Genomic DNA, 15,389 nt, shown 5'->3' with positions numbered 1-15,389 from the left:
TGGCTGTCCTAGGTCATCTTTGCTTTCTATAGTCATAGTTTTATCCCTAAATCATAGACAGATCAGCTGAGAAAAAGCTTGGATTGTCTCGGTGGGGTGGATTTGCTTGTCCTTGTGTTTCACCTGGAGGCAGTCGCGGTCCCGCGGGCCTGTCCTGGAAGGGGGCGTGGGGGTGGGGCGCACCGTGAGCGCGTCGGGGGCGGGGCGAGCCTGGGCGGCTGGTCAGGAGCGCGGCTCACGTGAGCGGGTCTGGGGCGGGATGAACATGGCGGCGCGTCGGGGGCCAGGGCTCTCAGGGCTCGCCATTGCAGCTGGGAATGCTCGTTTCGTGGGCTCCTGGGTCCCCGTCGATTGGCATCCAGCGAGCAGAGCGCAGGGCTGTGGGCCACAGGTAAGGGAACTCGGACTGGGCGGAGCAGGGAACCATGTATTCTGCCCTCTTTGTTTGCAGTCTCGGAGCCGACTAAAATGGCGGTCGCAGAAAAGCCTCGCCTTTGGGGCCAAGGGTTTTACTGCTTTACCCCTTTGCATAAAGCTCAGACCCGCGCGGTTTTCCCAAGCAGCCTAGTGTATTGCTTCCTACAGGCCTGGAGAGGATAACAGGCAGGAAGGCCAGGGGTCTCCAGACAGAGAAAATAGACTGCAAGTGTCAGACGTTTTTTTCTCTCTCTTAAGAGGCCGGAGGAGACAAAAGAGTGCTGCATTTTTTTTTCTCCATCTTGATACAAATTTAAAAGGTTTCTCAGAAATTTCTGTGTTGCCATGACCACTCCTGGCTCCACCTGAATTTAACTTTCCTCAAACCTTGAACTAAGCAATGCATTTTTCTTATGGAAATGTTTGTCTTAAGGTATGCTAATGTACTATGTATTTACCCAAGGCTCTGTCTTCAGGTCAGTTTCCCCTAAAGGCTCAGAAAAAACTTGACAAACCAGTATGTTTTACTCATACCTTGTTCTCTTAATCTATGTGAATGAAACTATATATTTGCTTGGAAATCTGCCTTTCTTCAAGATTCATGTCCATCATTTTATGGCCTGGGATGACTCATCTGCTGCCAATGTTATCTCAATGCATGCTGTGGGTGAGGGGCCTGGTGCCATTCTCTGACACATTGTCTTTCTTTCATTAGCAGACTGCTAGTGGCTCTATAACATCTGGCTAAAGACTAGCAGGGGGTACTCTTCCCCCTTTTACTGTCTACGTCAGCAGCTCTCTCGATCTCTTTTATATTTTAATAAAACTTTTTAACAGAAAACCTCTGAGCCATCAAGCTTCGTCACTTGCCCTGGATTGAATTCTCCTCTGGAGTCCAAGAATGCTGGCATCTTTTGTGGTTTAGCAACCACCTTTCAGCCTTTTGAAATTCATATTGAATCTTCATTTCAGATTGAAGATGCATTCCATGGTATTGCCAACTGAAGCCTTTTCATCGCTATGGCATATCTGTCCATGTCTTTAGGGTATTTTTCAGCAATCATGTATCATTTCCAGTGTGCCAGTCTTGTTATCCTCATTCTGTCCATAGCAAAGTCTTTTATTAATGTTGACATGACTGAAAGGGAATCGTTTGTTTAAATTCCTTTTCAGATTGTTATTTGCTGGTGTATACAGATAACACTGTGTCATCATTCATTTGTATCAGTTTGGACAGCTTGATAGTTGTCTTTAGTTTCTTTAATTTCTCATAATTTAAGATGACCCTGTCTCATATATTTACAGTCTCACCCCTAGTCTCAGTCATTTCTTCAAAGAACTGTCCTTTTTTTAAACATTACATTATTTTTGGCTGTGCTGGGTCTTTATTGCTCGTTTGTCTAGTTGTAGTGAGCAGAGGCTACCCTCTAGTTGCTGTGCCATGGCTTCTCATTGCAGTGCTTTCTCTGTTTGCAGAACTTGGGCTCTGGAGCATGCAAACTTCAAGAGCTGTTCAAGGGCTTCGTTGCCCCTGGGCGTGTGGAATCTCCTACACAGGAATTGAACCCGTGTTCCCTGCATCGGTAGGCAGATTCTTTACCACCGGGCCATTGGAGATGTTTCCTGTTCCCTTTTATTAGAGAATGATATTTAAAACATACATGTAGGAGCTCAATATGCTCAGCTGACAATACATGGATATATATATATATATATATATACATGTATTCCAGCTCACCTTTGAACATATTCAGTTAAAGGTAATTTGTGATGTCTCCAACCTGATCCACCACGACATGGACATTGTAACGTTTCCTTTTGTTTATCTGTAACTTTGCATTCCAATGGTAAGATACCTGGCTTCCACCGCTTGTCATACACAGAATTCAGTGCTTGTCCCACGTGGTTACTGAAAAAAAAACTGTCAGATTGTCTTTCAAAGGGGGCTCTGCATGCATTGCACCAGTATCTTGAGTATGTTTTTGTATGATAGTTTACTATCAGTATACCCTCAGTGGCCAGGTGTCTATTTCAGTCGCTACCAATTATGAATGGGCTTGTTTGCTCTAGTGTTCTTGGACAATTCGAATACAGTTTCTTTGTCAGATATGCATTGTTTTAGGAAAACAGTTTTATTGATTGTTGGCTGTGTTGCCTCTTTGTGTGTGGGCTTTTCTCTAGTTTTGGTGAGCATGGGCCATAACTAGTGGTTTGCAGGCTTCTCACTGCAGTGTCTCCTCTTGTTGAGGGGCACAGGCTCACGGGCTTCAGTGGCTGCAGCATGTGAACTCGGCATCGTGGCTTCCAGGATCTAGAGCACAGGCTCGCTCGGCTGTTGTGGCACACGGGCTCCATAGGATGTGGGATCTTCCCATCCTAGGGATCGCACATGCATCTCCAGCACCGGGGGGTGGATTCTTTACTATGGAACCACCAGGGCATATTTTAGACTAGTTTTCCACACATGTATCTAGTGAAAGAGGCCAGGATCAAGAGGCATGGCAGCTGGGAATCCTCAGCCCCAGCTCTGGTGTGCTATCCAAAGCTCTGGGGCCTTTGGTGAGCAGCTCAGCTTCCCTGGGACTGTTTCCTCCCATCAGAAATGCCCTGCTTTTGGACTGTAGCCCACCAAGCTCCTCTGTCCCTGGGATTTCTGAGACCAGAGTACTGCAGGTGGTGCCATTTCCTTCTCTGCTGCTGCTGCTGCTGCTGCTGCTGCTGCTGCTGCTGCTGCTGCTGCGTCGCTTCAGTCGTGCCTGACTCTGCGCGACCCCATAGACAGCAGCCTACCAGGCTCCTCTGTCCCTGGGATTCTCCAGGCAAGAACACTGGAGTGGGTTGCCATGTCCTTCTCCAGTGCATGAAAGTGAAAAGTGAAAGTGAAGCCACTCAGTGAAGTCGTGTCCGTCTCTTAGTGACCCCGGGGTTGCAGCCTACCAGGCTCCTCTGTCTGTGGGATTCTCCAGGCAATGGTACTGGAGTGGGCTGCCATTGCCTTCTCTGATTTCCTTCTCTGCAAGATAGCGTTTTGAAGATATTTTCTCCTGGATATTGCTTTTGATGAAGGAAGGGGGATCCCTTTCAGGGCTTGAGAGTGAGTTCTTGTCTGACACTGGGCAATGAGTTGTCTGAGGAGAGGAGTGCTGTCCAAGCGAGAGGCTTTATTGGGAAGGGCTGCCAGGGTGGAGGGCAGGAGGGTGAGGGAAACGGAGAGAACCACTCTGTCATGTGGCTCACAGTCTCAGGTTTTATGGTCATCGGGCTCATTTCTGGTTTGTCTCTTGCCAGGCATTCTGAATTGGGATCCTTCTTGGGGGCACACGCATCACTCAGCTGAGATGGATTCCAGCGAAGTGGATCCTGGGAGGTTGGTAGGACCTCTGAACTGGAGCCTCCCATCTCCTGACCTCTCCAGAATTCTGGTTGGTGGTAGCTTGTTCGTTCCTTGTTCCTTCCCAGGACCTCCTGTTGTAAGATGATTCCTGCAAGTGTTTTCTTTTCTCTGTTGCCTGGCCAGGGTGGGTGGTCCGTGGTTCATTTAACAGTTTGTTTTTGGTTCTCTCGAGTAAGGTCCTCCACAGGGTAAATGTATGAAATGATAAAAGGCAATGTTTTAAATAATTTATATTCATAATTTGGTAAGTTGGCTTGTTTTGTGTATGTTAGACCTGATCACCAGACCAACGGTCATGTAGAACTTTTGCAGTTTTCTAAAATTCTATAGTTTTTTAAATGGAGTTACCTTGTTGCAAAGTTTGTGTTTATGTTCATATTTTTTTAAAGTTATTTCTTTTAGTTGATTGATCATTGCTTTACAATATTGGTTTGATTTGTCATACATCCACATGAATTAACCATAGGTGTACCTATGTCCTCTTGCTCTTGAATCTCCCTCCCACCTCGCACGCATTCCCACCTCTCCAGGTTACTACTGAGCCCCAGTTTGAGTTCCCTGAATCATACAGCAAATTCCCATTGGTTGTCTATTTACAAATGTAGGTGTACCTGCATCCATGCTGCTCTCTCCATTCATCTCACCCTCTCCCTCTTGTTCCCCACCCTCGTCTGTAAGTCTGTTCTCTATGTCTGCACCTCCATTGCTGCTCTGTGAACAGACTCGTCAGTACCATCCTTCTAGATTCCATGTTTTTCTCTCTTTGACTGACTTCCCTCCCCTTTATTAGAACAAACTCAAATGTGTTCCTTTTTATGGCTGCATTCCATGCAGGCTCTGATTGTTCCTTAGCCATGTTTTGCGGAGGGTCATGGAGCTATTCTGCTCCATTTCAGTTTGGGCTTCCAGTCTGAGTGCTCGCAGCAGAGCTGCTTCTGGGTGAGCCCTCTGAGGTCTGTGAGCACCGGGCTGCCCGCTCTTCTCTTGTGGCCCGCAGGGGGCGCCAAAGCCCCCTCTGACCCACGGGCGCAGGACGCTTTGCCTTTAGACTCTGCTCCGTGAGCAGCTGGCGGGAGCTTTGTCTCCTCAGGACCATCAGGGCTCAGGCTTCTGGATAACAGGGCTGCATCCAGGCTGAGAGGAGCAGGGTTGCCTCAGTGCCCACCAGCAGGGAGGCGCTGCAAGAGCGAAAAATGAGGATGGAGTAGACGTTTCCTGTGTCCAGCTGAGGGCTGACTGGAGGTCCATCTCAGAGGACTCAGGGGGAAAGAGCTCCGTGTGCAAAGCGGTGGGTTTTCAGTTAGATTTGCGTTAGATGATGTAGAGGATGAACACTGATGTTCTTCCGTGTAGGTGGCCATTTTCCTGTCACTGTTTCTTGAGAAGACTGTCCTTTCCTCTTCGCTCGTTCCTGGTTTGATTTTCAGGAACTGACCATGTACAGGTGGGTTCGTTTCTGGGCTCTCTATTCTCTCCTGGAGTCCATGTGTCTGTGTTCCTGCCAGTTCCTCACTGTGGTGGTCACTACAGCTCCGTGATGTAGTTTGAAGAGGGATAGGAAGATGCCTCCAGCTGTGTTCCTCTTTCTCAGAGTCTTTTTGGCCGTTTAAGGTCCTGTTCAACAGTAGCAGCCTAATATTAGGAATATTTCTATTTCTGTGAAAAATGCCATTGAATATTATTTTGTGATTGCAGTCCGTGTATTTGTTGATGACTTTGGTTGGAATGGACCTTTTAATTCCTCATTGTTCCAGTGCATGAGCGTGGAATAATTTTCTGTGTGTTTGTATTTTCTTTGGTTTCTTTATCAGTGCCTTCTAGTTTTCTGACTACTGGTTTTTTATGTTCTTGATTAAGTTTGTTGCTAGATGTTTTATTTAAGTGGGATTTTCTTAATATTTTTTTCTGATTGTTATTAGTGTATAGAAATGCAAGTGATTTTTGGACTGTAAAGGGTAGTATTTTATGATTGTAAATTAATCCAAAATGATTCAGCTTTACTGAATGTAGTCTAACAACTTTTTGTGAAGTGATGTGGAACATTTTATCTGTAAGATCTGTTTCTCCTGCAGTAGGTCATCCAGAGGACCCAAGACATGGTGGTTACTAATAGACTTCCCACACTACTTCTTCATTCCACGTGGACTCCTTCACGGGCAGTGAGCATCGCAGCTTCCCTTGAACTTCATCTGGGTAAGTCTTGGCCTGTATCAGAAAGTTTCCTGCCTGTCTGCTCTAAATTTCTTTTGTGGTATTGACATGGTTGTTTTGAAACCTAGTATACTTTCCAGTCATTTAAAATGTACAGAAAATGCCTAGCAATGGGAACAAGTGCTAGCATTTGCCACATCATCTAAAATACTCTATGTGTTTTATCCAAAATGGGTACCTTCTGCAGAACCAGCACATAATCTCCAAAATCAGGAAATCATATGGTACCTACATTATAATGTAATCCACTGCCCCACTTCCACTTTTAGCAATTGTTCAAGTGTATGAATATATCTTTTGTTTCCATCTTCATCCTTTTTTCTTTATTTAGAGTGTTACTGAGATTTTCAGTTATTTGGACAAGCTTGATGGATTGAAAGCAGACATGGTGAATAAGGGTTCTGGGTGGCCTTTTCGATGTGGATTTCTTTTTCACTGAAGATGGTTTTAATATTTATTCATGTGGTAACATGTATGAATCCTGCATTCTTTCTCCCCCCCATAGTAATTAAAAATAAATAATATGCCATTTACCATTTAGATATTTGTAAGCATACAGTGTTGTAGCAGACAACCTTTTCTTGTTTTGCAAACCAGTTTAATAATGTGCACCTTGTGCGTGCTTTGGAGAAACTCAGGAAACTGAGTCAGTGACTGAAATGGCCCAAGATATCACCTTAGATTCCATCTTCATCTGAAAACAAAACAGGCACTTTCTGGTGGTCCAGTGGCTGAGACTGGACACTCCCAAAGAAGGAGGCCCAGGTTCATTCCCTGATCCAAGAGCTAGATCTCCCATGCCACAAAGGAGAATTTGCATGTTGTAGCTAAATATCTGGCTTACCTCAATGAAGGTTGACCTGGCGCAGCCAAATTAAAAAAGAAACAAATATTTTACAGATACAACCAAAGGAAAGGAAGGGTATGGTTGTTGTGCAGATTTACGGCTTAGCTTTCCCTATCGATAGAAAAGAAAAAAGAGTTTCAAAAGACTGTGTCTCATCCTTCTATCTGGCATATAGAGAGGATTCCTTTGAAATGAGATTTCTCTGGTAAATGTGACTCACAGAAGAGCTGTCTTGAACTTGGGTTTCAGAGATGATCATGTGTCCTCTAAAAAAAAAAGTTAATTGGGTCCCACTAATTATCATGCTGAGGTGGTATATTTTGTGGTAGCATTTGCTCCCCTTCACTTTGGATGTATCCCCATTTGTTTACACTGTCATCTACTGAAGACATCCTGATATTTGAAAGTTTTTAGTTATTACAAGTAGAGCTGTTGTATATAATCATGTGATACTTTTTGTCTGGACGTTTTCAAAGCTGTTTAGTAAGTGCTAGCCATATAGTATTCAGGTCACAGGTGAGCTTTGTTTAGCTGTGGAAAAATCCAGCTATGTTTCTCTGTGGCATGTGGGATCTTCTGGGGTAAGGGATCAAACTAGAGTGTCTTGCATTGTCAGGCAGATTCTTTACCACTGAGCCACCGGAGAAGTTGTGCCCTACCCCCGTTTTTTTTTTTTGAGTTTACTGGATCTAATAGGTGTGCAGTGCTACCTCACTGTTATTTTAGTTTGTAATTTCCTAATGATATGTGATTTTGAGTCTTTTTGATAGGCTTATTTACTATCTTTATATTTTTGTAGGCCAGGTGTTTAGGTGTATACATTTTTTATGAGATTGTTCTAGATTTTTTGGTATATTTGGAGTACAATCCTTTATCAGATATGTATTTTATAAATATATTTTCCTGTGGCTTGTGTTTAAGTTTTGTGAATAAGGTTTTTCACAGTTTAAATGTCTAATTCTTTAAAGTTAATGTTATATATGTTTTATATCCTTTTTTGGATAGACTTTAGTGTGTTGTTGTTGTTGTTGTTAAATTTTATAAGCAGAAGTGAGGTACTGTAGATACAGTTTTAAGCTAAGCTGAGGTACCATAGATACAGTTTTGCCTTTTGTCTGTTAAGAAGTTTGAGTGAGTTTGGTGTACACTGTATATAACATTATGTCTACATTCATTTGACTGGATATAGCTTCCAATTATTTGTCTAATTGGTTTTGGAGATATCACGGGAAGTCAGTTTTTCCAAGGGAAACTGAGGTCCATGAAACATGAACTCTTTTCGATCGGTCGGAATCACTCTCTGCTATTTCTGACAGATTTGACTTGTTTGGATATCTCATATGAGTGGAATCACAGAACGTTTGTCTTTTCTTGGTCTGGTTTATTTCACATGATCTAATGACCATAAGGTTTGTCCACATTGTCGCATTGTCAGAATTACTGACTTTGAAGGGCCGAATCAGATTCCATTGTGTGTATACCACAGTTTGTTTATGGAATTGGCTGCCATGGACACTTAGATCACTTCTGTTTGTTTGCCAGTGTGAATCATGCTGTTGTGAGTATGACGGAAGAAGTATCCATTTTTTCAGCCCCCTTTCCCAATCCTTTTGGGTACATAGCTTGAATTGGAATCGAACTATGTATTTATTCCATGTGTTTGTTTTGGAGTCATTTCTGTAATGTCTTGCAGAGTGGCAGCACCATTTAATGTACTTTTTCGTATGGTGGAATACCGTTCAAGCTTCTGAATATACCTTGTGTTGCATATTCAGTCTCCCACCAACGGACACTTGAATGAGTTCTACCTTTGAGCTATTGTGAATGTCACTATGAGTATTTGTGTACCAGTTTTTGTTTGAATTATTAACAAGTACATTACTATATATAAAAGAAGCCACAAGGACCTACTGTACAGTTTAGGAAACTATTAAATATCTTATGATAATGTATAATGGAAGAGAATCTCAAAAGGAATATATGAAAAGCACATAGTAACCATGATATTTATTGTGCCAACACTATGAGTTATCATAGCACTACTCAACGTGTATTTATACGTGTCAGTAAAATATTCACATCTGTAAGGATATTATAAAAAATTATATAAAAAATCAAGAATTCAAACAGAGATTAAATAAACTTCCTGTCATTGCTCATCATCATTTATACATTCATACTACCTGTAACACTCATTGTATAAGTGCTGGACTAGCAATTGATGTTCTCGTAAACCAAGAGATTGTGAAGGTGTAAGGAAATATAGCTTATTGAATTCCTTAATGAAGGATTATAGAACTCTATGTCCATGAAGTGAATGAAATTCCATTTTATTGAACCACATTCTTACTAGAGTGATGAGCTTCCACCCCACCCAACGTTAGTTCACAATGAAATCCTGCAGTCCTCTGGCCTCAATGTCTGCTTCCTGCTACCAAGAAAGAAAAGATGAGGAAGTCCTGACAAAACCGATGCTATTTTTCTTTTTCTGATTTGTATTTTATCGCAGGGCTTGGCAAAAAGAGGGCCCAACCTGTTTTTAGAGTTCCATCCCAAGGGTTCCTCTGGCATGTTCCCTATGTTGACAAAGTGCTGATTATTTTCAACAAAGGACAATGATCTGCACTTCACTATCTGTTGCTTGAGCTGGAATAGCGGGCATCCCTTGAAGTGCATTCCTTCATGCTGAAGTAGGCATCCCTGAAGCAATAGTATAAGAGGAACACATTTATCATGTAGACATCGCAGCCCATGCATTTGTAATAATTTTTCAGTTATACCCATCATCATCGGAGGAACTGACTTGTCCCAGTAACAACGAGAGTACCCAGTATAACAGTTCCTTGACTTATGAGTACTTCCTATGAGTACCCTTATGAGTACTTCTTCCAATGTTGTTTCTCCTACTTTGGTCATGAACAGTAGAAGCTGATGGCAGTGGTCCTTGAAATGTATGTCGATTCCTAGGTGGCACAGTTGATAAATAAAAAATCTGCCTACCAGTGCAGGAGGGGGAAGTGATGTGGGTTTGATCCCTGGTTCAGGAAGATAACAATTCATACACATGTTTTATGTGAACCAGTTTGATACTCATGAGTTTTTTCTTCTGTATACAGAAAAACAAATGCTGTTCAAGGACACTGAAAGAACCCTGATGTTGAAAATCAGATCTGTATTGTGAGCAATGCTTAGATATCCATGAGTCGAAGCATAGTATTATGCCTATCATCCTTGTATTTCTCTCAGTGAAATATGTTGAGGAAAACTCTTCATTCGTGGTCTAGATTCACGAAGAAGCTAAATAGCATTCATCCTTTACGTTGACAACTGTGAATTTAAATCTCCTGTGAATCCTATGTGACAACCACACATACCAACATGAGTTATCAGTATTATATCAATATTTTTAGTCCTATTGTATGTCAACTAAAAAAATCAGTATATAATTGTACATGAAGTCAAGACATAAAATCAGTGCAAATACAAAATGTTCCATCCTTTGAGAAAGGGAGAAAAACATCTCTGTGCTTAGCCTATTGCATTTTTATGTATTAGACCCTTAAGTAGTTTATTCACCACACCCTGTGAATGATTCACAAATCTTCAGAGAAGAAAGGATCATTTCTCTTGAACAATGAGTAGTTCAACTATTCTCAAAGCAAAGCCATAAGTGAGTCTTATTTTGGGTGAGACCATGAAAACTCAGCGTTTTCATTATGCTTGTGCTTATGATGGGAGGAGGTCTGAGAAAGCACTTCTGAAGGTTTATTCATACCAGTCGTTCTCATATGTATCGAGTCTTTAAAGGTCGAATCACCAAGGTGTTGCTTCTACACTTGTACTAGGCTGAGCAGCAACATTCCCTTTCTCCGTAAGTGCAGTAGACGTGTTCCCAACCTGTCTGTCTTCTGTCCTCTGGAGTATGCATTGCTTGAGCTCATCACAGCCTAGTAGATGGAAATCATCAGGATATTCTGGAAACCCTTTTTATTTCAGTCTGTTCAGGAGGTTACCACTGCTGCAAACCTCTGGATTTTACCAAGCGCTTTTAACAACCTCAGATGAAGGATATAAGTCAACACTGGTGACAGCCACGGGCTTCCATGGCCTATCCATGATTGTTGGCTTTGCTTTCATAATCATCCTGTTTCTTATACCAGCTAAACTGTCAGTGTATTTTTTAATTACCATTTTATCTTTGATGGTTTTTAGAGCTATTATGGATTTTCCTATATATCTTCACTTATCGGTGAGGGTCTTATGTTAGTAGTAGTTATGACAACTGACTTTCTGTCTGTTAGCTGTGGCAGAATAAAAAAAGAATGACCCACTGTATATTATTAATATTATGTATCAATATATTGTTAGTTTTATTGTTTGCAGTCATCCAATTCCAAGTTTCTGAAATAAACTTTCAGAAAAATCACATCCTTTTGAATGCCCATTTGACTGAATAGGAGCACGGAAATGTTCTTCCATAAAATTGTTTACAGTTTCCATTCCGTTTCTCCTGTTTGATGTAGATATTGGCCTTTGGTTCTATCAGTAGCTTTGCAAGTAAAAAAAAAAATTAATTAGAGCTCGTATGGTAATTTTACTGTTAGCAATAAGTTTAGCATAAAATGAACACAGAAGAGGTTACAGTAGACCAAATATGAAAGTCAGTTTAAAAGAAAACATAGTGTTGAATGTTTACAGTAGGAATATAGTTATGAAGTTCCTTTATTATTATTCTATCCTTTCCTTTTGTTTTGCAGGGGTGTTAATGTACAGATTCCAGTACTATGGCTAGAGCGAATAATAGTATCATTATTCTTGAGAGCAACTCTACTAAGTCTACACGCTCATGTCACTCAAGGTTTTTTAATACCTATTATGTTAGTCGTGTTTGTAGTTTGTGAAGTCACATAAGTTGCATTCATTCAAGCAATAGTATCAAACAGCTATGGCATCAATTATAGATGTGAATCGATATCGAATGTGAATCCATTTCACTGTGACAAGTTATTATTGTAGATATTCTATTCATGCCAGTAAGAAAGCTGTGCAGAAATAATACAGTGTTTATTAAGAAAATAAGATTTACTAATTTGTTTTATTATTCTATTTCTTTTAAACAGATTTAATGACAACAGGCTCAACTTTTCATTCACTTGTATGACTATGAGCAGTTTGACCAAGTTGAAGAAGATGACTCGTTTGTAGTCTTCCTCATCAGCTCATTCCATCTACTGGCTTTAAAATCATTTAGTACAGAGCTCACCGTCTAGGTGTTCATCCAGTGTTTTGTTTGCTTATCATGCAGGATCATTTTAAAAGGAAAAGTATGTGTGTATGAGTTAGAGCTCTGATCCCAGGAGTCCATGTAGAAGCTTCCCCTGAGAAATGTATCGTTTTTGCACCAATGCTACTGAAATGTGTGAATGTGGTATACCACGCGTCCCAATAAGTGTAAACAGCGTCATAGGCTACTTATTTGAAATGACCAGTACTCATGACATTCCATTCAACTGAGGACTAAATATAGCCAACGTAGGCTGTGTTTGCCAAATAGACTTTGAAGTATTCTTCACACAGTCCTTCATCGATGCCAGTTTTCAGATCGAAGAAACCCTTGCTCCATGAAGTTTGTGAACACATATACTCATGTTTTGTTTGAGATTTTAAAGTCATTCTTCAGTTTTGTTGGAGGAATGGTTCTGTATATGCCCCGTGGATCCCCAAATCCACTGATGTTCATGTGTCTTGGGGCTTCCCAGGTGGTTCTAGTGGTAAAGAACATGCAGAACATACCCATGCAGGAGACATGGGAGGTATGGATTCCATCCCTGGGGCAGGAAGATCTCCTGAGGGAGAGCATGGCAACCCCCTCCAGTATCTTTGCCTAGAGAATCTCATGGAGAGAGGAGCCTGGTGGGGCCTAGTCCATATGATCCCAAGGAGTTGGACACAATGTAAGTGACTTCGCACAGCACATGATTCGTTGTCATAGCTAATATAATGGAGATGACATAAAAAGAAGCACCAGCGGGCGAAAGTCAATATCCATCACTTTTAAACTTTGGAATGTATTGTGATATTTTACATCCATATTTGTATGACTTGATAGTTGGAGAATCGATGCATGTGAAGGCCTGGTTGTGTTATATGTATGTTGAGGGAAGATATATTTTTATGTGGTTTGACATATAGGTCCCATTTCATTCGTAGACATATGCATACTCATCACTTATCATCATTTTTTTTTTGAAAAGACCATTGTTTGGAAAGGTTGTTGTCTAACCATGAAAGATGCTTGAATTCTTGGGCTCCTTAGAGGAAGAATTCAACCCGGGGCCAGTGATGAGGGTTGATCAGTCAGAGCTTTTGTGTCCCAACGTTTTATTAAAGTATAAAAGAGAGAAAGCTTCTGACATAGACATCAGAAGGGGGCAGAAAGAGTGCCCCCCTACTCATCTTTGGCTGGATGTTATCTAGCTACTAGCAGTCTACTCATTAGAGAAAGGAATGGCAGCAGACCCCTCACCCACAAGATATATGGAGATGACCGTGGCACCAGGTGAGTCATCCTGGGCCATAAAACGATTGATATGAGCAAATGGATAGCTTCATTCACATAGATCAGGAGAGCCATGTATGAGTAAAGCATATTGGTTTGTCAAGTCAGTTCTGAGCCTTTAGGCAGAACCTACTTGAAGATAGAGTCTAGGGTAAATACATAGTACATTCACATAGCTTAAGGCAAACCTTTCCATGAGAAAAATGCCTTGGTCAGCTCAAAGTATGAGAAAAGTGAAGTTCAGGCGGAACCAGGTGTCATTATAGCAACACAGAATTGTAAGAGAAAATCTCTGTTTAAATTTGTATCAAGAAGGGGAAAAAAGATAACAGCTTGTTTCCTCCTGCCTCGGAAGTGACAGATAACAACTGTCTGACACTTGCACCCCATTTCCTCCCTTTGGAGACCCCTGGCCTTCCTGGCTGTTACCCTCTCAGTTTCATTCATTGAGCGTTTTCTGCCTTGTGAAACATTGGGCATAGAAGTATGTGTTTATTTAGGGGTATTTCATCCAGTTTCATTTAAATGCATATGTGAATTAGAAAGTTTGACATGCTGTTGCTTTGTATACCGATTGGGAAATGTGAGCCTCCAAGCTTAATTTAGTTTTTCATGTTCATTTTTCTTTTTAGGGGTACAAAGAAAAATAATATGACTGTTAAGATCAGCTTTCGTATTTTTTGCCAAATATGAATTGGGATCACATCGATCAGAGATGAGTCTGTGCATGAAAGCCCTAATAACTAATGCTAATTGACTTCACTACCATGGGATGTTTTCATATCTATTGAGGATTTACTTCATGTATTTCGATTTTAACTTTCTGTCTTACAGCCTTGTTTGTAGATCAAAGCTATTTGAAATTGTCATCTGGTTTCAAATGGCTTGTGAGGTTATTCATGAGTGGTTCATAAAACCGAATGGATTGTACGTAGCCATACTTTGTTGTCATTCTATGAATTTGAAGAATGTCTGAAGAATGTCTGCAGTTATGCCTTAAAGATTCATACAATTGATGTCCAATATTTATCTCAATAGACTTGCTTTCAATTTGTAGTTTCCTATGCGTATGTCTTTCTTTATGGATTTGGGTAGAACTTGTATTGGAACACTGAAAAATCTGTGATATCAACCGTGCTGACCTTTCTGGTGGTCATCATTAAGATTTTCACGCTCTATGGATCCTAGTGGAAACAGGTGCTGTTCATCCTACTTTTGTGAAGATTGAACTCATCGTAGAAAGTGGAATTTGTTGAAATATTTATGGTATAAATAAATCTTGTCTCTATAATTACCCAGAGTCCTGGTGCGTATTTGATTGCTAAGTTATAAAATGTATGAGATAGATGTGATCCATCAATGGCGACTGGATAAGTGGTGGAGAGGTATTTTGGTGATGCAAGAGATTTAAATGATGTGATCATAGTATTTATATCCCTTTTATGTGGATAATGGGTCTTGGATCCATGTTTGAAACCTTACAACCTCGTCTTTTGTTATGCATGGGAAGTGTCAAAAATGAAGAAGATGCGGGTAGGTACTTCAAGGGTAAGTATAGGGCTGAGGGCGTGACTATGATGTGGGTTAGGGTTAGGATGTGGATGGGGGTCCGGTTAGGGTAGGGTAAAGGTTAGAGTTCGTGGAACAGCCCTCCAAACTTGTGAGGGTGAGGGGTGAGGTGTGAGGGTTCAGGATGAGGGTGAGGGTAAGGATTCAGGGTGAGGGTTAGGATTCAGGATGAGGGTGAGGATTCAGGGAGAGGGTGAGGGTGAGGGTTCAGGGAGAGGGTGAGGGTGAGGGTTCAGGGAGAGGGTGAGGGTGAGGGTTCAGGGAGAGGGTGAGGGTGAGGGTTCAGGGAGAGGGTGAGGGTGAGGGTTCAGGGAGAGGGTGAGGGTGAGGGTTCAGGGTGAGGGTGTGGGTGAGGGTAAGGGTTCGGGGTGAGGGTTCAGAGTGAGCGTTCA

The 15,389-nt window shown here is 41.5% G+C and overlaps 1 long non-coding RNA gene across 1 annotated transcript; it reads left to right on the top strand.

The window, feature by feature from the left end:
- The first annotated feature begins 206 nt into the window (after window positions 1-206).
- Window positions 207-14,728, top strand: LOC138421251 (uncharacterized). The gene is made up of 6 exons (XR_011249439.1): window positions 207-391; window positions 1,894-2,000; window positions 3,706-3,839; window positions 5,884-6,004; window positions 11,990-12,823; window positions 14,061-14,728. It is a non-coding gene; the product is annotated as an uncharacterized lncRNA (long non-coding RNA).
- The last annotated feature ends 661 nt before the right edge of the window (window positions 14,729-15,389 follow it).

Source organism: Ovis canadensis, chromosome 15 (assembly GCF_042477335.2).
Source record: "Ovis canadensis isolate MfBH-ARS-UI-01 breed Bighorn chromosome 15, ARS-UI_OviCan_v2, whole genome shotgun sequence".
Lineage (NCBI taxonomy): Eukaryota > Metazoa > Chordata > Mammalia > Artiodactyla > Bovidae > Ovis > Ovis canadensis.
This window is presented reverse-complemented; position numbering and strand designations above follow the sequence as displayed.